This window comes from Mizuhopecten yessoensis, unplaced genomic scaffold (genome assembly GCF_002113885.1).
Source record: "Mizuhopecten yessoensis strain PY_sf001 unplaced genomic scaffold, ASM211388v2 scaffold4583, whole genome shotgun sequence".
NCBI lineage: Eukaryota > Metazoa > Mollusca > Bivalvia > Pectinida > Pectinidae > Mizuhopecten > Mizuhopecten yessoensis.
The window spans coordinates 965,193-992,321 of record NW_018405619.1 but is presented as its reverse complement, the minus strand read 5'-3'; the positions used below and the strand labels follow the sequence as shown (position 1 = coordinate 992,321).

The following is a 27,129-nucleotide window of genomic DNA, read 5'->3' as shown; positions in this document are numbered from 1 at the left end:
TGAGTTAGATCCTTTGATCTGATGTGGTTTCACTTCTCCACCATTTTGAACTGTTTATCCTGGCGATATTTGTTTAATTGGTTTTCTTCAAGTTAGAGCGCTTGCACTCTGTACGCAATGACCGTCGCCTTCATGTATTTATCTAATTATTTTTTGTTATTTTTTTATCAGCTCTAATTGCCTATTTTTTGTGGTTGTATCATAATGTGTTCGCCTTTTTATATTCCATGTGTTTTTAATGCAAAATATTGTATAAAAAGGTGCTGTGATTGGTCTTTGTCATTAACGATTGCTTTGATTGATCAGTTCTATGTTAAAGTTGTTGTTTTGATGGCAAATTATCTATTTATTTGGTTGATACGTTCTGTTTGTAACCATAGCTGTGATTGGTCAGCCCTATGTGAAGATTGTTGTTGTGATGGCTAAATGTTACAGTTATGCGGTTGACATGTTCTTTTTGTGACGGTTGTTGTGATTGGTCAGTCTACCTTAACATTTGTTATGGTTGGTCAGTCTTGTTTGAATATTGCAAAATACTGTTGTTTTTGTAATAGTTTAGTCGTCTCTTACTTATGATGTGATATTTACAAATTATCTTATAATTTTAACTGTTTATTGCTCTCGGAATATAGTTTCAACTGATGACTATCAGTCCTATGAACGTTGCGAAGACTGTTCAGTTCTTTTTTGTGAATTTTCATTCCTCTCTACATATGGGTGTGACTGTTCTTTGCTCTCAACATATTGCCGTAACTGTTCAGTTTTATTTGAACATTGGTGTGTCTGTTCAGTTCTCTTTGAACATTGGTGTGACTGTTCAGTTCTCTTTGAACGTTGGTATGACTGTTTAGTTCTCTTTGAACATTGGTGTGACTGTTCTTTGCTCTCAACATATTGCCGTAACTGTTCAGTTCTATTTGAACACTGGTGTGACTGTTCAGTTCTCTTTGAACATTGGTGTGACTGTTCTTTACTCTCAACACATTACCGTAACTGTTCAGTTCTATTTGAACATTGGTGTGACTGTTCAGTTCTCTTTGAACGTTGGTATGTCTGTTTAGTTCTCTTTGAACATTGGTGTGACTGTTCTTTGCTCTCAACATATTGCCGTAACTGTTCAGTTCTATTTGAACACTGGTGTGACTGTTCAGTTCTCTTTGAACATTGGATGACTGTTCAGTTCTCTTTGAACATTGGTGTGACTGTTCTTTGCCCTCAACATATTGCCGTAACTGTTCAGTTCTATTTGAACACTGGTGTGACTGTTCAATTCTCTTTGAACATTGGGAGAAATGTTCAGTTCTCTTTGAACATTGGTATGACTGTTCATTTCTCTTTGAACATTGGTATAAATGTTCAGTTCTCTTTGAACATTGGTGTGACTGTTCTTTACTCTCAACACATTACCGTAACTGTTCAGTTCTATTTGAACATTGGTGTGACTGTTCAGTTCTCTTTGAACGTTGGTATGTCTGTTTAGTTCTCTTTGAACATTGGTGTGACTGTTCTTTGATCTCAACGCATTGCCGTAACTGTTCAGTTCTATTTGAACATTGCCGTAACTGTTCAGTTCTATTTGAACATTGCCGTAACTGTTCAGTTCTATTTGAACATTGCCGTAACTGTTCAGTTCTATTTGAACATTGCCGTAACTGTTCAGTTCTATTTGAACATTGGTATGACTGTTAAGTTCTCTTTGAACATTGGTGTGACTGTTCAGTTCTCTTTGAACACTGGTATGACTGTTCAGTTCTCTTTGAACATTGGGATAAATGTTCAGTTCTCTTTGAACATTGGTGTGACTGTTCAGTTCTCTTTGAACGTTGGTATGTCTGTTTAGTTCTCTTTGAACATTGGTGTGACTGTTCTTCGCTCTCAACATATTGCCGTAACTGTTCAGTTCTATTTGAACACTGGTGTGACTGTTCAGTTCTCTTTGAACATTGGTATGACTGTTCAGTTCTCTTTGAACATTGGGATAAATGTTCAGTTCTCTTTGAACATTGGTGTGACTGTTCTTTACTCTCAACGCATTGCCGTAACTGTTCAGTTCTATTTAAACATTGGTGTGACTGTTCAGTTCTCTTTGAACGTTGGTATGACTGTTTAGTTCTCTTTGAACATTGGTGTGACTGTTCTTTACTCTCAATGCATTGCCGTAACTGTTCAGTTCTATTTGAACATTGGTATGACTGTTAAGTTCTCTTTGAGCATTGGTGTGACTGTTCAGTTCTCTTTGAACATTGGAATAAATGTTCAGTTCTCTTTGAACATTGGTGTGACTGTTCAGTTCTCTTTGAACACTGATATGACTGTTCATTTCTCTTTGAACACTGGTATGACTGTTCAGTTCTCTTTGAACATTGGTGTGACTGTTCTTTGCTCTCAACGCATTGCCGTAACTGTTCAGTTCTCTTTGAACATTGGTGTGACTGTTCAGTTCTCTTTGAACATTGGTATGACTGTTCAGTTCTCTTTGAACATTGGTGTGACTGTTCTTTACTCTCAACACATTACCGTAACTGTTCAGTTCTATTTGAACATTGGTGTGACTGTTCAGTTCTCTTTGAACACTGATATGACTGTTCATTTCTCTTTGAACACTGGTATGACTGTTCAGTTCTCTTTGAACATTGGTGTGACTGTTCAGTTCTCTTTGAACATTGGTATGACTGTTCAGTTCTCTTTGAACATTGGTGTGACTGTTCAGTTCTCTTTGAACATTGGTATGACTGTTCAGTTCTCTTTAAACATTAAAACAAATCTTCGGTTCTCTTTGAACATTGGTGTGACTTTTCATTCCTCCGAACGTTACAGTGACTGTTCATTCCTCCGGACGTTACAGTGACTGTACATTCCTCCGGCCGTTACAGTGACTATCCATTCCTCCGGACGTTACAGTGACTGTTTATTCCTCCGGGCGTTACAGTGACTGTACATTCCTCGGGACGTTACAATTACTGTTCATTCCTCCGGACGTTACAGTGACTGTACAGTGACTGTAAATTCCTCTGGACGTTACAGTGACTGTACATTCCTCCGGACGTTTCAGTTACTGTACATTCCTCCGGACGTTACAGTGGCTGTACATTCCTCCGGACGTTACAGTTACTGTACATTCCTCCTGACGTTACAGTGACTGTACATTCCTCCGGACGTCACAGTTACTGTACATTCCTCCGGACGTTACAGTGACAGTACATTCCTCCGGACGTTACAGTTACTGTACAGTCCTCCGGACGGTACAGTGACTGTACATTCCTCCGGACGTTACAGAGACTGCTCATTCCTCCGGGCGTTACAGTGACTATCCATTCCTCCGGACGTTACAATGACTGTACATTCCTCCGGACGTTACAATGACTGTACATTCCTCCGGACGTTACAGTGACTATCCATTCCTCCGTACGTTACAGTGACTATCCATTCCTCCGGACGTTACAGTGACTATCCAGTCCTCCGGACGTTACAGTGACTGTACATTCCTCCGGCCGTTACAGTGACTATCCATTCCTCCGGACGTTACAGTGACTGTTCATTCCTCCGGGCGTTACAGTTACTGTACATTCCTCCGGACGTTACAGTGACAGTACATTCCTCCGGACGTTACAGTTACTGTACATTCATCCGGACGTTACAGTGACTGTACATTCCTCCGGACTTTTCAGTTACTGTACATTCCTCCGGACGTTACAGTGACAGTACATTCCTCCGGACGTTACAGTTACTGTACATTCATCCGGACGTTACAGTGACTGTACATTCCTCCGGTCGTTACAGTTACTGTACATTCCTCCGGACGTTAGAGTGACTGTACATTCCTCCGGACGTTACAGTTAGTGTACATTCCTCCGGACGTTACAGTGACTGTACAGTCCTCCGGACGTTACAGTGACTGTACATTCCTCCGGCCGTTACAGTGACTATCCATTCCTCCGGACGTTACAGTGACTGTTTATTCCTCCGGGCGTTACAGTGACTGTACATTCCCCGGACGTTACAATGACTGTACATTCCTCCGAACGTTACAGTGACTGTTCATTCCTCTGGACGTTACAGTGACTGCTCATTCCTCCGGTCGTTACAGTGACTGTACATTCCTCCGGACGTTACAGAGACTGCTCATTCCTCCGGGCGTTACAGTGACTATCCATTCCTCCGGGCGTTACAGTGACTGTACATTCCTCGGGACGTTACAATTACTGTTCATTCCTCCGGACGTTACAGTGACTGTACATTCATCCGGACGTTACTTGTGACTGTTCATTCCTCCGGGCGTTACAGTGACTGTTCAATCGTGTTTGAATATTATTTTTACTGTTCACTCCTCTCTTGATTTTTTTTTATAAAAGTTTAATATTCTCTGAACATAGGTGCAGTGTTCAGTTATCTTTTCGCAGATAATTGGTGTGATTGGTTTGTTCCGTCCTTTCTATGATTGTGTAGTGAGAATGGTTTCTTTTTCCTATGCGTCTCTGACAATTTGAGTTTTATTAGACAGTTCTCGAGAATTTGTATTTTTCAACTTATAACAATCACTATGGCGTCAGTCTCTGACGCTCGGACTTTAATGAGTATGACGTCATAACGACGAAACGATGCTGAGAATGAATTCAGTTATGCTTGAGCTATAAGATAGTCCGTCGAAACGTAATTTATATATACGTATATAAAATCAATTCGGTAATTGTACGAATTTGGGTATATTTTATCACGAACTTGAAATCCCTGCCCATATCGGACACTAGTTTACACAAGCACCCTGCTTGGAATTCAGTGTTTACTTGTCTCCTACGAAATCGACAATATTGAATTAATTTCACCTTAACTGTGTGCTTTTCTCTGGGTAGGAAATCTCACATGTACACACTGAATTAATGTTCTAAACGTGGCTATCTTTAGATAGATATGGACATATATGTCCCGCTGTCATATCACATTAGGCTTATATTATCATACACAACATGTAAGTTTTGTTAAGCATTGAACTGCTTTCAGTTGGCATTCATAGGCAAAATGAATTCCAACTGGACAAAGGCAAATCCAACATGAAGCGCTAGCGCGATTAATTGAATTTGCCTTTGTCCAGTTGGAATTCATTTTGCCTATGAATGCCAACTGAAAGCAGTTCAATACTTATATTTACCATTTTTGGAATCTGATAATCTCATAGAAAATTCAGTTACATTTAGTATAATTCAGCATTTAGTTTAAATAGTGTATGTATCGTGCATGCTTGTTCAATGAATAGAACAGCCATCGCCCAGGGAGGGTCAGTTGTATCCAACGTAACAATTGTGACGTCATAATAATGATGACGTCAACAATCGGTACATGGCATTCATAGCCTATATGAATGCCAATAGAATGTGATAGGGTTATATAGTGACAATGCCATACGATGGTAAATATTCCCAAATGTATCACATTCGTAGTAGGAATGGGCGATGTTTTAGGGGGGAGAGTCCCGATTTTGAACCCTTAAATATTATTTTGGTCCAATTAATGAATTTGTTAAACTATTCCTATTTTCTAAGATTTAATGATTTCATCTGAAAGAACAGCTCATGATATGTCATTTTTAATGGTTATTGTGTCCCTAGGGGTGGAAACACACATTTTATCGATGATATTAATTTTGAGCACGCAGAATCTCCCCGTGGAAATTTCAAATGGTTGGTAAGTATATGATGTGACTGTCGATGGCCAGTTATAGCTATTAGTTAAAGCGTCCTGGACAAATCCGGTCTAACCCCGTTGCATTTGCTGTCCCCTGTAACTTGAGAAGTGCCTTAGTCAATACCTGAATTGGAGCCGGAACCACCGACCAAACTATAGACAGACGCTTGGAATAAAATAGTGGAAGAGGGAGACGGGTGGGGTGTTGTCGGAACCTAGCATCGTGACTGCAGGTGGTCAGTTACATATGTAGCTAATTGGTTATAGCGTCCGTCTTGAATTCTGAGGTCCCGGGTTTGAATCCCGGCCTTGTCCCGGCATTTTCCCTCTCCTGTCACACATACCCAATAAAGTACCCTAGTACACACGTCGATTGTGATTAAATCACAGACTTATAATGGATAGCAATATAATCTAAGTTCGTGGTTCAATACACGTATTTAAAGAATAAAATGCATATGGTTGACAAAGTTCTGATGTCCGATTTTCGTAACTTCTCTTTCACTTTACAATAAAACGGCAAAGTAAGACATTTTGCAAACGTATTTCTTGGACACGAAATAATAAATCAACCACGTCTAACAGTAGATTACAACGGTCTAATCGACTTCTATCTCTGTTAATAAACTTCGTACAGGTAAAGAAATAGTTTTTTTTGTGTTTTTTTTTTTAATTATATCTGTTTCAAGTTGCTCAGTTATTTGAGAGACTACGGTAGTTAAACCTTTTGTGTAGCTCTTCAGTATGTGGAGACGAAAAAGTTAATCTTAACTGATATCCAGCAAGCGTGAACTAACGGTGTTTTCACCTCTTTAAGCTAAGGAGAATACAGGTATGTAAACAAATGTATTAATGTTTTCAACTGGAAACAGTTAAAATTGTAATGATAGACTAAGATACTCCCGTTTGTTTATGTTGTCATTTTGAAAAGAGATCGAATTGAGTCGAAACACATATAGACAGTGTGTTAATTATTTATGCTGTGGATTGGCGAGACGAGCGCCAACCCGCGAAATTCAATGTCATGGTAATTACTTCCGATAATAATGCACGTTAAAGATTGCAGCTTATGTTTAACTGTATCGTAACTAACTTCTTTATTTTTTCAATATTAATTGAACGTTACGACATAGATTGCCAGTGAATATCGCCGATGTACACATGTCGTACACCAGGTGATCGAGATCTATTAGTGGTGACTCACTCCTAATGCGTTGTGTCAATAACAGATAGACTATTTGCAAATCTGGTCAGAAAGTGGTGTGTTTCGTCCTCTTGAAGTATGTAGAACTCGTCCAACTGAAATGATTTGTCAAATTGATATCAGATCATCTATCATATTTCGTGTGTAAATATTGAGTTGTTTACTATAGCATGAGAAATTATAAAATGATTTGAATATTCTGTTGAACTATTGTACTGTTACAATATTAACACAGAATTTGATAAAAGTTGTATTGAATAGAAAATTACCAAATTGTGAACAGTTTCATATTTAGACTTAAGAAAAATGCCACAAGTTGATTTAGATAAAAAAAGAAGCTATTAGCCCAACCTGTGAGTTCTAAGTAAATATTGAAAACTTTCTCTAACCCTGGAATAAAATGTACCAATCCCAGATATCCGGCTAACTATATATAAGCTAGTTGAATACTACGTAGTACACACACAGTGTAGTATCTGTATCCCTCATATCCAATAAGAGCCCTTCCTTAATCCAAAATGTTCAATTTGTAATACAACATGAATACACAGACTCAGCAGAAAAGCTGTAGGAAATGCATTATCAATTGTATTTTGAGTTGCTGTTATTCTTCATAGTGAAGAACCCAACAGATGTTTTCCCCCAAAGCTATTGGATCATATATACTCTTTGACATGTGCCCCCCCCCCCCCTCAAAAAAGTACTATTTTTTCCCATTTATGATTTTTTTTTATGCATGCCTATAAAAAAAAGATTCCAAGATTGTGAAAATTTGTCTGGTGACTGATTGTGATGTTCTAAGATATTTGATTAGTTACTTAATCATTAGTCAATTAAAGATTAAACTTGAAGTCAATAAGAACAGGAAAACGAACATTCATAAAATGTAGGCTTTGAACACATGGTTTACTTATCCAATCTGTCAATGTTAACTTACACCACACAAATTGTTCAATGTTCACGTCCAAGACTGTTTACATTGACTTTTAACTTGTTAAATAAATATTAGCTTTGTTTACAATAATGAAACTGTTTGTTATTGTGGCCCATTATTTAACTGGTATGTGTCAATTCTAGTGTATATCAACATACTATCAAATGAACAATCAAGATACCTTTCTGATAGGGCAGTCATTGATAAAAACGTTTGATTATAGATTTAATGATGAAAGACTGAAAGTCTTCCTTACGGAACAGACTGCTTGTCCTCCATACAAAGTTTTATAAATACACATGTATGTTGTTTTGCTTTATAGTGACTTGCACTCAACATCCATCAATGTTGTCTAAGTGAAATGTATATGTACAGGTCAGATAAAGATCATCAGTCTATAGATACAGACCTGTCTATAAGGGTTACCTGTCTATAAATACAGACCTGTCTATAAGGGTTACCTCTATAAATACAGACCTGTCTATAAGGGTTACCTCTATAAATACAGACCTGTCTATAAGGTTTACCTCTATAGATACAGACCTGTCTATAAGGTTTACCTCTATAGATACAGACCTGTCTATAAGGGTTACCTCTATAGATACAGACCTGTCTATAAGGGTTACCTCTATAGATACAGACCTGTCTATAAGGGTTACCTCTATAGATACAGACCTGTCTATAAGGGTTACCTCTATAGATACAGACCTGTCTATAAGGGTTACCTCTATAGATACAGACCTGTCTATAAGGGTTACCTCTATAGATACAGACCTGTCTATAAGGGTTACCTCTATAGATACAGACCTGTCTATAAGGGTTACCTCTATAGATACAGACCTGTCTATAAGGGTTACCTCTATAGATACAGACCTGTCTATAAGGGTTACCTCTATAGATACAGACCTGTCTATAAGGGTTACCTCTATAGATACAGACCTGTCTATAAGGGTTACCTCTATAGATACAGACCTGTCTATAAGGGTTACCTCTATAGATACAGACCTGTCTATAAGGGTTACCTCTATAGATACAGACCTGTCTATAAGGGTTACCTCTATAGATACAGACCTGTCTATAAGGGTTACCTCTATAGATACAGACCTGTCTATAAGGGTTACCTCTATAGATACAGACCTGTCTATAAGGGTTACCTCTATAGATACAGACCTGTCTATAAGGGTTACCTCTATAGATACAGACCTGTCTATAAGGGTTACCTCTATAGATACAGACCTGTCTATAAGGGTTACCTCTATAGATACAGACCTGTCTATAAGGGTTACCTCTATAGATACAGACCTGTCTATAAGGGTTACCTCTATAGATACAGACCTGTCTATAAGGTTTACCTCTATAGATACAGACCTGTCTATAAGGGTTACCTCTATAGATACAGACCTGTCTATAAGGTTTACCTCTATAGATACAGACCTGTCTATAAGGGTTACCTCTATAGATACAGACCTGTCTATAAGGGTTACCTCTATAGATACAGACCTGTCTATAAGGGTTACCTCTATAGATACAGACCTGTCTATAAGGGTTACCTCTATAGATACAGACCTGTCTATAAGGGTTACCTCTATAGATACAGACCTGTCTATAAGGGTTACCTCTATAGATACAGACCTGTCTATAAGGGTTACCTCTATAGATACAGACCTGTCTATAAGGGTTACCTCTATAGATACAGACCTGTCTATAAGGTTTACCTCTATAGATACAGACCTGTCTATAAGGTTTACCTGTCTAAAAATACAGACCTGTCTATAAGGTTTACCTGTCTATAAATACAAACCTGTCTATTAGGGTTACCTCTATAAATACAGACCTGGTTATGCTATTGGATCATATATACTCTTTGACATGTGAAAAATACAGACCTGTCTATAAGGTTTACCTGTCTATAAATACAGACCTGTCTATAAGGGTTACCTCTATAGATACAGACCTGTCTATAAGGTTTACCTCTTTTGATACAGACCTGTCTATAAGGGTTACCTGTCTATAGATACAGACCTGTCTATAAGGGTTACCTCTATAAATACAGACCTGTCTATAATGTTTACCTGTCTATAAATACAAACCTGTCTATTAGGGTTACCTGTCTAAAAATACAGACCTGTCTATAAGGTTTACCTGTCTTTAAATACAGACCTGTCTATAAATGCAGACCTGTCTATAAGGTTTACCTGTCCATAAATATATACAAACCTGTCTATAAAGGCCTCTTTACTATAAAACAGACCTGTCTATAAGGTTTACCTGTCTATAAATACAGACCTGTCTATAAAGATTACCTATCCATAAATATATACAAACCTGTCTATAAAGGCCTCTTTACTATAAAACAGACCTGTCTATAAATACAAACCTCCTTATAAAGGCCACCTGTCTAAATACAAACCTGTATATAAAGGTCACCTGTATATTAATACAAAACTGTTTATAATGGCCATCTTTATATAAATACAAACCTGTCTATAAATGCCATCTGTCTATAAATATTAACCTGTTTATAAAGGCCACCTCTATATAAATACAAAACCTGTCTGTAATACAAACATCTCTATAAAGATCACCTGTCTATAAATACAAACCTGTCTATAAAGATCACCTGTCTATAATTACAAACCTGTCTATGAAGAATGCCTTTCTATAATTTCCATTTAAAGACTACTACAAAACTGTGTTCTGTTTTTCATAAAAGGAATCTTTATTGGTTTATGTAGATCAAAATACTGAAAAAAATGTTCTATTAAAATTGTTAACATGTATATTGTTAAGACACCATGGCAGATCCTGTATACTTGCCAACTTTGAAAAAATGTCCATGGGGAAGTTGACACATGCTCAGAATTAAAAGCATAAATTAAATGTTTGTATACCCCAAAGGTAATGACACTTTTCAATGGAATCTTTTGATCTGTTCTATCAGATCTTAGAAAACATGGCTAGTTAAGGGAACTCGCTGGTTGGAAATGCTTAACTTCAGGGTACAACATGGGGTATCTCTCTCCGAAATAGGGAGAGAAGGCAAGTAATGATCCTGAGGTCATAGTTCAGGGTACAACATGGGGTATCTCTCTCCGAAATAGGGACTGAAGGCAAGTAATGATCCTGAGGTCATATTTCAGGGTACAACATGGGGTACCTCTCTCCGAAATAGGGAGAGAATGCAAGTAACGATCCTGAGGTCATATTTCAGAGTACAACATGGGGTATCTCTCTTCGAAATAGGGAGAGAAGGCATGTAATGATAGTGGGGTTATATTTCAGGGTACAACATGGGGTATCTCTCTACAAAATAGGGAGAGAAGGCATGTAATGATAGTGGGGTTATATTTCAGGGTACAACATGGCGTATCTCTCTCCGAAATCGGGAGAGAAGGCAAGTAATGAACCTGAGGTCATATTTCAGAGTACAACATGGGGTATCTCTCTTCGAAATAGGGAGAGAAGGCATGTAATGATAGTGGGGTTATATTTCAGGGTACAACATGGCGTATCTCTCTCCGAAATCGGGAGAGAAGGCAAGTAATGATCATGAGGTCATATTTCAGGGGACAACATGGGGTATCTCTCTCCGAAATCGGGAGAGAAGGCAAGTAATTATCCTGAGGTCATATTTCAGGGGACAACATGGGGTATCTCTCCCCGAAATAGGGAGAGAAGGCAAGTAATGATCCTGAGGACATAGTTCAGGGTACAACATGGGGTATTTCTCTCCGAAATAGGGAGAGAAGGCAAGTAACGATCCTGGGGTCATAGGAAAAAAAATAAAGAAAATAGAAAAGGCATATTTTAGTCTCGCCACAAAGTGGTGCTTTAATAGCATTGCTGTTCACTTGTCTGTCTGTCCGTCTGTCTGTTTTTGTGTTTGAATGGATATGGACTTACAACTGCAGACCTATGGTCATGCAACTTCACAGCCTCACACACTTTGACCTTGACCTCACATTAATTCTTAATTATGGGAGAAGGGCTGGCATCTTCGGGTTATATTTATCTTTTGTGCAGTTTTGGTATAGAATCTTGGCAAAATGGGGAAAAGGAGACCTAGCTGTTTTAACTTGGGATATGTGTCCATTTAATGGATCTACAAGATTTAAACAGACGTGATCAATATCCTAGAACTTTTATGTTGAAGTGTTTACTGTCAATTTCTTGTTGTCACCCCTAGTATGCAGACTGTGGTTATCTAAATACATTGAGGTACACACTTTTTTCTCCCTGTCATGTTAATTAAATGTTTGAAGACAAATGACATCACCTGCAAAAATGAAAAAATATCTTTTGAATACACACATGTTAGATAAGATGAAGCAAGCTTGGTAACAAAGCTATTTAGTTACTGACAGAAATTCAGTATTGTGACCTAGCTGTGTTAGACAATTTATATATACGATATCTAGCCCCCATGTAGACAAACTCAATCTATATCATTGCAGGACCAGTCACGTTTATCAAACTTTGATTCTATAAGCACATTTATGCAATCAGCAAGTTTTAATATTATCGATTCTGTTAACCCTAATCTTAACGTGGGCCAGTGTGTCGTCCTTAATACAATTTGAGTGTCTATATCATTAAAGTCAGACTCTATGTAACAGGATTTAGGAACATCAGATGTATTATAAATGGGAAAAAAAATGCATTCATTTCAAATGGTAATGTGTTCATTTTATGGTGAATTATATTCCATGGTGTTTTGTTTGCTGATGGACTTTACCTGTATACAGGTATTTACATGGTTGTAAATAAGACTTTTTCTACAACATTATGTGTATGTACCTGAACACCTGTACATCACTGAGACAGGGACATTACAGCTAGACATGCAGATTTGTGGAGAAACATTCAGTTTTATATTTACTGTATATATAGTGTACAGTGACAGACTGTACTGGCCTAAGACCCAATCACATTCATATCTGTCAGTATTTCTCAGGTAGAAATGGACTATTAAGGATCCCCATACCACGGCCGAAAAATGAAACTATATGCATTCGAAACTTACTTTTTTGGCTTCACTATAGCTTTGATAAGTAATTTTTGAAAAGAAAAGTACACCTTAAAGATCTTTTATAATGGACTATTAAGGATCCCTGTTTTTTTTGGCGTGACTTTATAAGCTTTGATATGTAATTTTTGAAAAGAAAAGTACACCTTTACAGTACTTTTATTACGGAGATGAAATAAACACAATATAATCAACAAATGTGTTCTGAGTGCAGAATATTCTGTGGGGCTAGAAAAATGAAACTATGCATTAAAAACTTATTTTTCCAGTGTGCATGACTATATCTCTTTGATCAATCATTTCTGGAAGGAACAGTATATCTTGCGAAGTTTATGAAAACATAATTATAATGGTGATGAAATGAACCAAATATAATCCACATGTGTCCGAGTGTAAAATATTTCGCGGGGCCAGACCGGGATTCAAACTCTGGACTTAAGATTGTTAAATCACTGTTGAAACTGATGGAGCTGCCTGGACAACAGAAGTGTACAAGCCCAAGGGTGCTACAGTTACCAGTTATATATCCAAATGGAAGTTAACTCATGATCATTCACCCCTGAAATTTCATAATGCACCATTCCAACACTTGAATTGGAAGAGTTCAAATGTGTCTTCAGGGGTGAATGAGTTAAATAAGGGAGGTTACTGTAGATAAGAAAAACGGCAGTGCGATGGGACATGGATCCTTAAGACAAAATTTCTATGATATATCAAACCACCATTTTCTTTATTAGGGACTACATCTCAAAACAGAACTTATTAACTGACTATGAAGTTAGTTTTTATCACACAGATATAATGCCAATACGTTGTATTGATACTGAATACCTCTTTAATGGGTTTATATTTACATGTCTCCTGAACGCACACCATAGAATATGTTTGTTGCTAACTGCGTTCATACTACCGTATACGCCGTCAAAATGAAGGTCAATCCTTAAATAGTTGAAATTTAAGGAGCACACGAGTGGTAATCATACTATGATAAAAGGTTGCATTTCACTACATGTATCATTTTCCATAAATTAACATCAACTTTGTGGTATTATCACAGAATATATCATTTGATTTTACAGGAGGCTATAATCAGCAATTATCAAAATCTTCCATATTTAATTAATTTACTTGCATGAAAATATCTATATCATATATGATTAAATTAAAAAAAAAATGAATTACAAATTTATTTTTCAATTAATTAAATTAAAACCCAAATCACTTTTAAACTATTTAGTTCACAGATTAAGAAAAATATTTTTGCTGTTCATGTTATTTTATATTGTTTACAAAAAAAATTAATCTTTTATTGAAATGGAAACAGAATACATAATCATGCTACCCTTAATTTAAATATGGATACATAAGATATATACAGGTACATTTTTGTGTTCACTGAACTGTATATAGGATCACACTTAATACAAGTAAACTCGTGATCAACTTAAAAAACTTAAAAAGATGTTCCTTAAAATTATTGATGTTTTATTGATATTAATAAATATTGTCAAAGGAAATCTAACTCTATCATTACTGAAAACGATTCTCTCAGAAACACCTGTTTTAACAAAACTATGCGGATCACTACTCCATTGGATTTTTCAGATTATCGTAGTAATTGACTCTATGTTATGGTAAAAACTACCTGGTCACAACGATTAGTGATGTTTAAAAGGTAAAAGAAGAACAGCTGATATGTTTTTTTAGAGCGACTTGGTGTGGCTAAGATATAAAGGTTGAATGTGTGTTAACAGTCGGCTGTACCAGCAGGAAAAGTTAATTATGCGAGAATGAGTGACATACTGAGACTACTTGAACTTTAACTGTTTCAAGTTGGAAGTGGCTAGGACAGAGAAATGTGATCCCTGCCTTTGTGTGTATACATTGTATACCTACATAAATATACAAAGCGCACACGCTGTCAATAGAATCGGCTCCTAACCAGCCTTTACCTGAACTTCAGGATTTAAAACTGTGTGTCTCTGCAGATTTACTTCTGGTGTTGGAGGATATAACTTTATATAAAGAATTAGTGTGATTTGAGTGGAAACCGATTCCATATACTTAAGGTAACTTCTATCAGTTTGTATCTTAATCTCTATCAGTTTGTATCTTAATCTTTATCCTTTTCATGTAGTCTANTGTTCAGTACAAATAACAAGGTGATACGGTTCACAGTTTAAGGTGATACGGGTCAATTAAGCTGATACGGCAGGGAGGATTTCAAACTGAAGCTGATACGGAGCCGTATCAGCTAAATGGCCTGGGGAGAACCCTGCTACTTGTATATCACCTACTTTTTCCTGGTAATCTCACCTGTAGTGTACGTGTATTCTCACCTGTCTTATTCTGGTAATCTCACATGTAGTCTACCTGTAATCTACCTGTAATCACACCTGTAGTCTGCTTGTATTATCACCTATTTTTCCTGGTAATCTAGCCTGTAGTGTACCTGTATTCTCATATATCTTTTCCTGGTGATTTCACCTGTAGTTTGCCTTATTTTCACCTATCCTTTTCTGGTGGTTTCACCTTTAGTCTACCAGTATTCTCACCAGTCTTTTCCTGGTAATCTCATATGTAGTCTACCTGTAAAATAATAATAATAATAATAATAAACCTGTAATTGCACCTGTAATCTAGGTGTAATCACACCTGTAAGCTACCTGTATTCTAACCTATCTTTTCCTGGTAATTTCACTTGTAGTCTACCTGATTTTCACCTTTAATCCTTCTGGTTATCTCACCTGTAATATATCTGTATTCTCACCTATATGTGTACCTTCTTCAAATCGGCCTACAATTTGCCTGAATTCTTGTCTTTGTTCTTCGGGAAATCCCATCTGTAACATGCATGCATTCTTTTCCTTTACTTTAAGTTGTTTTTACTATACACTAATATTCAGATTGTGACCTTTCAAAATCTGAAAAATATATCATGATTCCAATTGCGGTGAATCAAGATGCCTCTAGGACTGGATATGATTTTATAAGATATGTCCCTAAAGAATCCCTGTACCTCCACCAAAATCTGTAACAAAGTATTGGAAACGGTTTTTCTAGCTTTGATAAATCAATTCTGAAAAGAAAACCAGATTTTGTGGAGATTTTATGAGAAATGATAAAGATGAAATGAACAAAATATAATCAACAACAATGTTCTGAGTGTATAAATTTAGCGGAGCCAGACCAGGATTCGAACCCTGAACTTCAGATTGTTATACTATCACACTAACAGATTGAGGTAGCTGGTCAACAGAAGTGTCCTCTTTCGACCAAATTATGCTACAGTTATATCCAGGTGGCAGGTAAGGGGAGGTTGCTGTATATAAAAAATAACCACACCAAGCAGTGGGACAGGGATCTTAAGTTTTACATGTTTTTCAAAGTCTTTTTAAGCCAGACAAAAAAATGGCTTTATTGGGTAGAGTTCGTCTGTACAAGTTTTAACTTTGTACTGATTTGCTTTCTGTTATGTACTTGTGAACAAAGAGATTTTAAATACTGTGACCTCAGGTATCGGACAGTTTAAACGTGTCATTGGACGGGATTAACTGTCATCCCCTGTCACTAGACATTGTACAAACGACATTTTAACGGGAGTCAGATTTCCAGGTGAATACTGGATTTGTCCATGCTCATTGCTGACCTGATAATATAATGACAGGTGAGTATTGATTTTTGCGGACTTGTGTATGGGAATTTTCTTGTCAGCACTGTTGATATACTTGAGAAGTACATGCATGCATCTGGATGAGACCACATCAGTTTATTGGTGTCCTCTGTGAACGTGTACATTTATTTGTAGTGTGGCCTTGTATTGATTAGGATTTCGGTTTAGTCGCAGGTAAGTGTTGATTATATTCCAGGTATATTTATTTATCGTAGTAGTGTTGATCAGTATATAGTACTGAACTATATATCTGTTCAATGTTTTGAAATTCTGTAGCGCCAACAATATTATAAGCTACATTCTGTGGACAATTCGATGTGATGATTTCAGATTTGTGGCAGGTTTGAATTGTTTATATATGATTATTACAGTCACCTTCTATAGCATGACACTAGAAGGAATTTCCCTTTAGCTGATGTGATAGAGGGGCTTGGACATTTAGGGTCGTAAGTTGGATGCCCCAGTGGAAGCTATAGTAATCACGTACACTTCTCTACTTCCTGTTGCAGTAACAGGGAATTAAAACCAGCAGTATTAAAGTAGTTTTAGAAGATGATTTGATCATTAAAGAAGTAAACATTTCGGTTAGATAATTTAAGCTGTAAAAGTGTTTTCCTGTGAAACGGTACAGGTATGTCTGAAAGCAAGAAAGAAAATTAAATCAGTGTTCTTCACCTCCGAGCTATTGTTTACACGTCATTAGTGAGCCCATTTTACTGGTGTAGGTTTCACTGTAGTTGTATACTATGTGGTAGATAATTGATATGTTATCTTCAGTGTAACTGTAAACGTGTGTTTGTCCTGTTTTATCTGGTAAATAATGGCACTTTTATCAAAATGAAATGTGTCCTGGTGGTACATTTACACTATAGTACTATAAATGTGTGTTTTATTGATATTATGTTAGGTTTAGATGGTTAGGGGTGTAGTAGATAGTGTTGTTACTTTTTTAAACAAAATTGCTGGAGTTTGACTGTCACTCTCTGATCAGACATGAAAAGGCTCATTTAGCTGCCTGACCAAATGGAAGTTAAGGGGAGGTTACTGTATATAGGGAAATACTACAGTCTTGGGACAGGGATTTGCAATCCATTCATGTAAATATGTATATTGAACTTCAGGATCACATACATTTCTTCACAACAGAGAAATAAATCTGAAATTTGATTTTTTTCCCCGCATGCTATTTATGGGTAGATTTAAGTAAAAAGGGAACATACATGTAGCTTCTGATATTGTATCCTGAACTGTTATATAAAAGTACATGTTCATTGAATTTAGACAGTCAGTGTATTTAGGAAAAAAAAAAATATTTTTACATATTACACCAATTTTATCTTTGATATTTAACTTGACGACCTGAAAATGTTATTAATTGTGTATATACAAATTGTCTGTCAGATATTAATGTGAAATTTTGAATTTATAACCCATGACATTACTTTATAAGGGCACTTGTCACATCTTCAAATTTTCATATAAAATAAATGCATAGATGTAACCGAACAATTTTGATATGAGAAAAAATTGTACGCCTTCTTAGATATGTCATTATTACACTCATTCATCATGTCTACCTAAATCCCCGGAGGAGCCAAACTCTTCTCTATTGTAAAAAGTTCTTTTTATTATCAAACTGTGTCCTTTGATCAAGACAGTTCTGTGACCTTTGGTGACCTCTGTTACTGTCATATGACCCTGAATGAATGAGTCTGTGAACTATCTGTATATCTCTAAAAAAAATTTTTTTTTTTTTTTTTTTACTTACAGACAGACCTTTGAGAAAACATTTTGTAAAAATAAAAATATTTCTAGAGGTATTTTTGAAAATCTATCTCATACAGTTGTGACAGTAGTACAGTATATAGACAGAATAGGACTCGAATTACACAATCATTGGCTTTTGAGAAAACACTATATATACATAGTGGATATTGAATCAGTGTTTATACCCAATGATCAAGGGTTATTTTTAACATTTAGTTTTTAAACAGATCTTTCATTTTTTTTTTTTTTTATAAAAACACACATTGTACTTCAAACACCTTCTATTATCCAAAAGAATAATATGTTTGGATTTAAAAAACCAGGGCATTTATTAGATTGAAGGTCATGATGTACTCAGGTATATTAATGCATGTCTATATTGTACACCTGGTGTTTTTCAAAACCATAGAAAAATAAAGGTAGGTTCAATATACCGGTATGTCTTTTAATAGGGTCAAATGGAGAGATGGCATGATCTGATCTTCTCATTTACACGTAAAAATATTCATACTGGGAGCGTGGGCTCAGGTAGGAATGGGCGGACACAGGTTGTGCACAGATTAAAAAGTGTTGTAGACTGATGCATCAAAAAGTTAATCTGTACTTCAAATTTATTAGAATTATAGGTAGAGAACACTATAAACTATGTTTAGGTTGTCGTATATTTTTAGCCCCACACTTTTATAAATACCGTAATCAACCAAAAAAACACATGTTTCGCTTACAGCAGTTTAAATCTTCAGTTTTAGAAATTACTCAGAATACCAGAAATGAGTTGTAATTACAGGATTCCATGGTAACTATTGCCATTTATAGGTCAACCACAGGGCCAGGGGGCTGCCAATTGTTCTACTGATGTTTTCTGGTATCAGAAGTAAATGGAGTGTGCTTATGGTATAGTCAGGCACACATGTTGAATAGGTTATTTCAAAATAAAGCAATAAAAATTGTGTTTGAAATATACATTGTTGTACATGTATAGTTAAAGTTAAAACACTAATAAAATTTCACATGATATAATTAAAATTAATTCAGGCCAAGCTTCAATATTAAAATCTAATTTTTGTCCTCAAAAACCCAGACTTTGTTGACGTGAAATAAAAACACAACCTCTACAGACGTGAAATAAAAACACGACCTCTACACAATGTGACCACAGTACAAAGGTCCCTGCTGAATTTGTTGCTGTTTGTTTAACTCTACATAAACCTTAAAAATAAACCCTGATTTATGACTTAGTGAGTGGCAGCTATTTTCATAGTTGTGTATTTCTATTCCCAGCCCAGATCCGATGTCTGTCTACATGTGTGTACTTGATGAGGTAATGACAGCGGCCAGGTTTTCGATTCATGTAAACTTTGTCATGCCTTTCTTAGTTTAATTTGTTGAGGACGTGGCTGTGAGGTAATCGGAGGATTTAGGCGTTGAATGGCCGTCAGTCAGTCTGACAATACCTTACTCAGGGCACAAAGCAATAAACACTGTTACAATATAAACTTTTGTAACTTAATTGTACAAAGTCCTGCTCCTTACATATCAAATTTTCAAAAGTGCAGTTGCACTTAAAATGTCTTCGGTACAACTAACCTCCACCTAACACATACACCCCTGAAGACACATTTGAACTCTTCCAATTCAAAGGTTGGAATAGTTCATTAAGAATTTCAGGGGTGAATGAGTTAAAGGATCTCAAAAGCAGTGTAATGTATACGTAGCAGTAGCAAGGAATCAGAGTTTTACATTTCCAATAAGTTATCAAAGTTATCTCATTTAGTAACAATCTAGAGAGCAGTACTGCTCTGTATGTTGGCCACAGTTTGAATGTTATAATGTTACATTTTTTCAAGGTCAAATGTCAAACTGGTTTCAGCATTTCAAGGTCAGATGTTATACTGGTATACAGCCATTTCAAGGTCAGATGTTATATTTGTATACAGTATTTCAAGGTCAAATGTTACAGTGGTTTACAGCATTTCAAGGTCAGATGTTATATTTGTATACAGTATTTCAAGGTCAAATGTTATGGTGGTGTACAGTATTTCAAGGTCAAATGTCAAACTGGTTTCAGCATTTCAAGTTCAGATGTTATACTGGTATACAGTATTTCAAGGTCAGATGTTATATTTGTATACAGTATTTCAACGTCAAATGTTATAGTGGTGTACAATACTTCAAGGTCAAATGTTATACTGATATACTGATTTTCAAGGACAGATGCTACACTTTGCGTAAACAATATGACAAGGTCAAATGGTAAACTGTCTAACCAATATTTTAAGGTCAAATACTACACTGGTTGAAATATTTGAAGGTAGAATGTTACACTGATAAATTGTTTTAAGGTAAAATGTTCCAATTGTAAATGATATTTCAAGGTCAAATACAACACTAATACACAATTATTCAAGGTCAAATACTACACACATAAACTATTTGATTGTCAAATGCTATTCTGATATATGTAAATTATATTTCAGGGACAATATTCAAGTCTGTAATCAAAGTTTTCTCATATGACTCATATACTTTAACTAACAATGTATTTTAAATGTAAATTTATAGAGGTATTTCAATGGAAATCATTAGCAAGAAGGAAGTTTTTCTGTTGAAATTAGAGGCGATCGTTTGATATCCTGATCTCCAGTGACAGAATACTCGATAAGCTAAGTTATCACTTGCTCCAGCCCAAATTACTTTTATTATACGATTTGTATTTTGCTTGGAAAAAGGACAAAAACAAAATGGAATTCTCCAGTGTAAAAAGATAGAAAAGTGGTGATTAACACCTGAAGAATACGATAAGAAAGGCATGGTTATGTCATTAAAACGGAAAAGTTTAGGACGAGTGCCAATTTGCTGTAGAACTCGCTGTGCCTGTTGTAAGGTCCTGTAGGCCCCGTATATTTGCTTCGTTCCTGTTGCAGCCAAAAATGTTTCTTCCAAGAAAACCTGTACCTGATTCACCTTGCTCCTTATTCTCTCACCTCAACTGTGTTCTGTTGCTATTGGAAACAGATATCTAGCCCTATTGTTAAACAGTCTGTATATAATTGGCAATCTAAACTTGAACATAAAACAAAATAACTATAAGACGAACTATGCATTAATTTTTTGTCAAAACTTTCAGAAATATATGAAAATTTCAGTCAAATGATCAGCCAACCTCTGTGTGTATAAATAAATATCTTTCACTCGGTGATACTTATTTTGTGAACTGTTTTTAAATGAATTTTTCAATTATTCCTTGGGACATCAGATACATATAATATATCTATAGTTCAACTGTGTGTAATTAAAAATTGTAATAAACATATTGTGATCTAAATATAAACTCCAATATTCACCAGAAGGTATTATGACAGTTTTTTGATGAAACTTGATTAAATTGTTTAGTTTTGCTCCTTATGTATTGTGTATTGAGATTTGTGACCTTGGGAAATGGGCAAAAGTCAAAGCCTTATATGGCATTTACTTAAATGCCCACTAATTTAATGGTGGACTTTCAATACCCGACCAAGGCATCAGTCATCTCCCTAATCAAGATTGGATGGGATATTCTTGTCATGACGCTCGTCTGCCTTTCCTTGATATATCTATCTAGCCTCTGTTTTCACACAATTACTTGAGCTCCTGTTGGCTGAATGTACTCAGACATGTTACTCTGCAGTAAAGGCTTGTATGGAATCACTTTTCAGGTCTGAAGGTCAAGGAGATAGCATTGCTAGGTGATACTTTAATTATGCACCTGTACATTTCTACAGTCCTTATCTAATGAGGTGGTTGTCCTTGAATGATTTCAAATATCAGTGTTTTGAATGTTAAGGGTCAAATGTGAAGGTCATTTAACACATTTAGAGAAGTATAGACAAGTTAAGATCGACACCAGATCAAAGACCTACTCTGATAATTTATGGTCTCAATTTAACGTGGATAGAGAGAGCATCAAATCAGCCTTAAGTCTGTGAAGTGGTTTGTTTGGAGTGTGGGTAGTTGTCTGTCTGGGAGGAACACATCCTTGCTGCATGTTGGACCGCTGGTTGATTTATGTTTGATGTTATATGCAGAAATGGCTTGTGTAAAAAAAAACTCCCAGCATGTTGAGCGGTTATACGAAAGTTGAGACACCCATCCTCCGCACATAATGAAATTAAGACAAGTTGTTTACTCTCACAGTTCTGAGCTGTTTCAAAGATTGGCCACAATCATGATGAGGAATGTGCAAAAAGTTATTTGTGAATTTTTTGACAGTTTGATATGTCTGCATGGATGTATACATGTTTGTGTACCGTTAGTGAAGTTGACTGAACCCAGTAGCTTCTATCTTAAGGATCCTTGCAGGACTGCTGAAAATTTTGTGTACCTTAAGTGATGTTGACTGAACTTAATGCAACTCAGGCTTTGATCTTAAGGATCCTCGCACCACTGCTGGAAACTTGAACTACAAATTTTGAAAACGTTTTACCTATACATGACAAAAACTTTAATAAAATCACTTCTTTGATAAGGAACCCATACCTTGTAAAATTTTCATGAAAAATTGAAAAGAGGAAATAAACAAAAAAGATACCAACAATGATGTATGTGTTTTGAAGCAAAAAATGTAACAGAACAAACCTTGGTCTGAACCAATATATGATCAATCTAACCAACTCAGGGATTTATAATTGTTCAGGGGAAATAATTCAATCAGTGGTAAAGATTAGGCCTAGATTGAGTCTTAACTCATTCACCCCTGAAATTTCATAATTAACTATTCCAACCTTTGAATTGGAAGAGTTCAAATGTGTCTTCAGATGTAAATAAGTCTTAATGGTTGTCCAACACATGCAGTCCTTCATTGGTTGGTATTAAATTATCCTAAACATAAATGAAACTTAACAAAAATCGGTTCATCACTGCAAATAAAAGTTTTTCTCAGTATCATGGAAATTGATGGTATCTGATTGGACATTTAATGACTTAAAAACTTATTCTCAATTTTGATTGGTCATTGAAATGGTAGATGAGAATTTCACACATTCCATGTATTTTGGGAGTACTTTATTTAGAGAATTATTTATAGGGATATCTGATACTGTCTTGCAGAAATTAGCATATATACGCATACATGTCAAGTTTGAAAATGATCAAGACAAAAATAATTTGATGTGAATTTTCTGATAAAAATCTTAAAATGTTCAGAAAATAGAACATGCTTGACAGATTAAAGAGGAGATAACCACTGAAGTTTGAATATTTTTAGAAACAGTTGTGCCATTAATAGCCAGATACTGACGTGACTGACTTTCTGAAATTAATTGTCGTACCAACATATTTCTTACGTTATAATGTCGAAAAAGGTTTGGTACAAAAATAGCTTGAAGATATTTAATATATAATTGCTTTTATTATTTCTCCTAAGTTTTCCATTTTTTAATCTTAAACAACTAAAGATGTATATCTATGGAAGCAACCGTTTTTATTGCTGTACCGTTCTGTATTTATTGTACAATATAATATCTGCAACATTTAATTATATCCAAGTACTGGGTTTTTTCCAAGAATAAGATAAACACACTAACATAGAGTCTGCCTGGAGTTATTTTTATGACAAAAAAACCTATCATTATCAACAAATTGCAAGAAAAAATATTTACTGCTGTTTTATGGTTATCTTACAAAAATCAGAAAAATCTCACTAGCGAAATAATAAAAAACACTTTTATCTATTACCGTATCTATTCTACAATAAACCCAGGGTACCTACGCATTATCATTAACTCAAAGTAGGGAAGCAGGCTTAAATCATTACAGGATGGTTAAAAAGCATTTGTTAGGATTTCTTCTGAAGTGCAATATATATGACTGGGTATTACCAGGCATGGGCTTATTGCTGGATAAAGACTGCAAATATATTTCAGGTTAATGTCCAGAGTTGTCCAGCTTACCCTTTTGGAGTGCTAGGCTTATCTCCAGTATTTTTGTGTGGGTTCATGATGTTCTTCCTTTTGTTTCGGTATCTCCTGGTTGCCTTCTGTTGTATATTATCCTTTACTTTGAGCTATTTTCGTTAGAGGGGATACAGCTAGGATTCAGCCTGTACGTGTGTTACACTCTTTGTCATCGCTCTAGCAACTTCATTCCTCAACAGAATTTCATGAAACTTCATACAAGTGTTTGGTATGGCAATGCCTTCAACAGATTCATGCAGAAATATTTTTGCTGTCACCTTTTATGTCACACAATATGTGAATGTCAGGGGATTCGTATCACTTGTGATGTCAGGGGATTCGTATCACTTGTGATGTCAGGGGATTCGTATCACTTGTGATGTCAGGGGATTCGTATCACTTGTGATGTCAGGGGATTCGTATCACTTGTGATGTCAGGGGATTCGTATCACTTGTGATGTCAGGGGATTCGTATCACTTGTGATGTCAGGGGATTCGTATCACTTGTGATGTCAGGGGATTCGTATCACTTGTGATGTCAGGGGATTCGTATCACTTGTGATGTCTTGTTATTTTTGTCCTTTCATCTCTTTGCATTGGTTACTGCTTTTTGTTTTACCTCTGCTAGTTTTAATTGGTGTTGGATATTTTGATTGAACTCTTGATTTATTTTTGCCGTCTCAAGCTTTTTTCCTTTTGCAAAGATATACAGTATACATGTGGTCCTGTGATAAAATTGTTCATGTAAGATATCCAACATGATTGTCAAGAGGTTTGTTTTTAGCATTCATTTGACAAATACTTTATTTCCAGCATCTTTAAGTATTTAACTAGCTTTTGATCTTCTTTTCCCTGTTTTACAATTTAGGAATGCATTGTAATGATATAAGAGCAGACACTTCAAACCCTATAATACTAGAAAAACTTTCGAGACGTTTTACTTTTGATATTGTCAAATCTTTCGTCAAATCTTTAACTCTTGAGACGGTTCCGTTGTTGAAAGGGAAAGGTGATCCACAATATCTTTACAATAGACATAACACAATACAGAGGTGAGGGTTTTTTCAGCAGATCTTTGAAGGGGTCTGCTCTTAACTGGGAGAAATTAATTTGAGGGTGAAATTCAGTCCCTTATGATGAGATTAGAGTGAAACCCATAATACTCGGGAGAAGTTATAGTTGTGTGTTCAATAGAAGGACTTATTTGCTGTCAGAAGAGGCAATTTAACTCAATTTATGTTGGGTGGTTATTGTGGTATGGTTTAAACCCTTAAACACATATCCCTGTCAAGGTCGTATCAAGTTTAACTTTGTGGGGAATTAGGATCAATTTACATCTGCTTAGACATTCTACAGGTCTAAGGTCAAAAAATATCACTGAAAATTACTTTTTGTGGGAAAACAAATTTCTAAGGATATAATTATCTTCTGTGTTTTGAACAATTTTAAAATGTCTCTAGAGACGGTTCCGTTGTTGAAAGGGAAAGGTTTAGTTATTTTATTTGATTGGTCATCGATGGGGCCTGTTTGATACTTACACATTATCAGCCAAGTAACAGGTCGCCAGTGTGATATGTTTGATACTTTTATATTAATGCCCGCTATAATGCAACACTGTGATTATGTGTTTTGCACGTACATTGGTAAAATTGGTGATTAATACATACATGTAGAATGGAAATAACAAGTCTGAAAAGTAAATTGTCCCCGATACTGCTGGAGGGGTCTACTGGTTTGTAATTTGACTGTAATTCTGTGTATAGGCCTATATGCCGGTCTGTCACTAAAATCGTCTATGGGATGGTTGAGTATAATAAAAAATTAAATTTGGTCTCGTGTCCCATACATATATGTACTGAGTTATTGCCCTTTGTTTATTTTTGATACCAGATTATGTCCAGAGATGGCGGAATATATATGGTTTGCTCACCGTACAATATGACCTTACAATACCAAAGAACATTTGGGCCGTGAGTTTATTGACTACAACAAGTCTTCTAAATAACATTGATTTGGAATAAAACAAACAGACCCTTTGGGCCTCTTGTATCATTCAAGGTCATGACGATTATCCTCATGTGGCATTGTAGGAGTGATTACGTCTTTACAGTGCCCTCCAGACTGATCGTAAAGTCTTTCCAGTGAAATATAAATGATCTTGTGTTATTTTGATATTGTACCACAAAATCACATGGATTCTGGTATCTGTCTTTATCATGGCAATGCAGAATTTGTGTGAGTCATTCAGACACTCTTATCAATATTATATATGAGACCTGGTCCCCGGTTGCTTAATGTCTGATTTGCATTGAATGAGTCATTTGCTCAAATCGAATCTGATATTATGAAGAATGATTTTTAAAATTGCTAATTATTTTCATTTGTCTGGTTATATGTTTGAAAATGTATTAGATTAGAGATTTGCCGTAACTTGTCACTAAGATGATCAGGCTAATAATAACTGAGCTTTAGATGATGATTTACTAATTCACCCCTGAATTTTAACAATAAACTGTCCACGTCATGATCTTGGAAGAGTCTAAATGAGACTTGAAGGGTAAATCATGGTTAGATAGTAGCTTAAGTCCAGAAGAACTTAATTATTTTGTATGAACAGATATACGTATATATAAGCACAGTGTATTTGCTATGATAATTATATGTTGATGATGATGACGGCAATGATGATGATTGAATAATTATATATGAAAGAGGATGATAAAGATGAATGATGATGATGATGATGATGATGATGATATTGTTGATGCTGATGCTGATGATGATGATATTATGATGACAATGAAAATGATTGTGATAATGCTAAATTCATGTCCGTGTTTGTATATGTGAGAATGCGTGAATGTCCTGTTTATGTATATGTATATGTAATGAAAAACTTGGAAAAATAAAACCATT

At 35.7% G+C, this 27,129-nt stretch overlaps 1 protein-coding gene across 7 annotated transcripts in view; it reads left to right on the top strand.

The window, feature by feature from the left end:
- The window catches only part of LOC110449351, a 192,367-nt gene that overhangs the window by 6,145 nt on the left and 159,093 nt on the right, over nt 1-27,129 (top strand). Inside the window, exon 1 of one of the 7 annotated variants that reach the window (XM_021496165.1) lies at nt 6,430-6,511. The exons of the other annotated variants lie outside the window; for them this stretch is intronic. The gene's annotated coding sequence lies outside the window, so the exon portion shown is untranslated. Of the gene's footprint in view, nt 1-6,429; nt 6,512-27,129 lie in introns of those variants that run through there. 7 annotated transcript variants of the gene reach the window in all.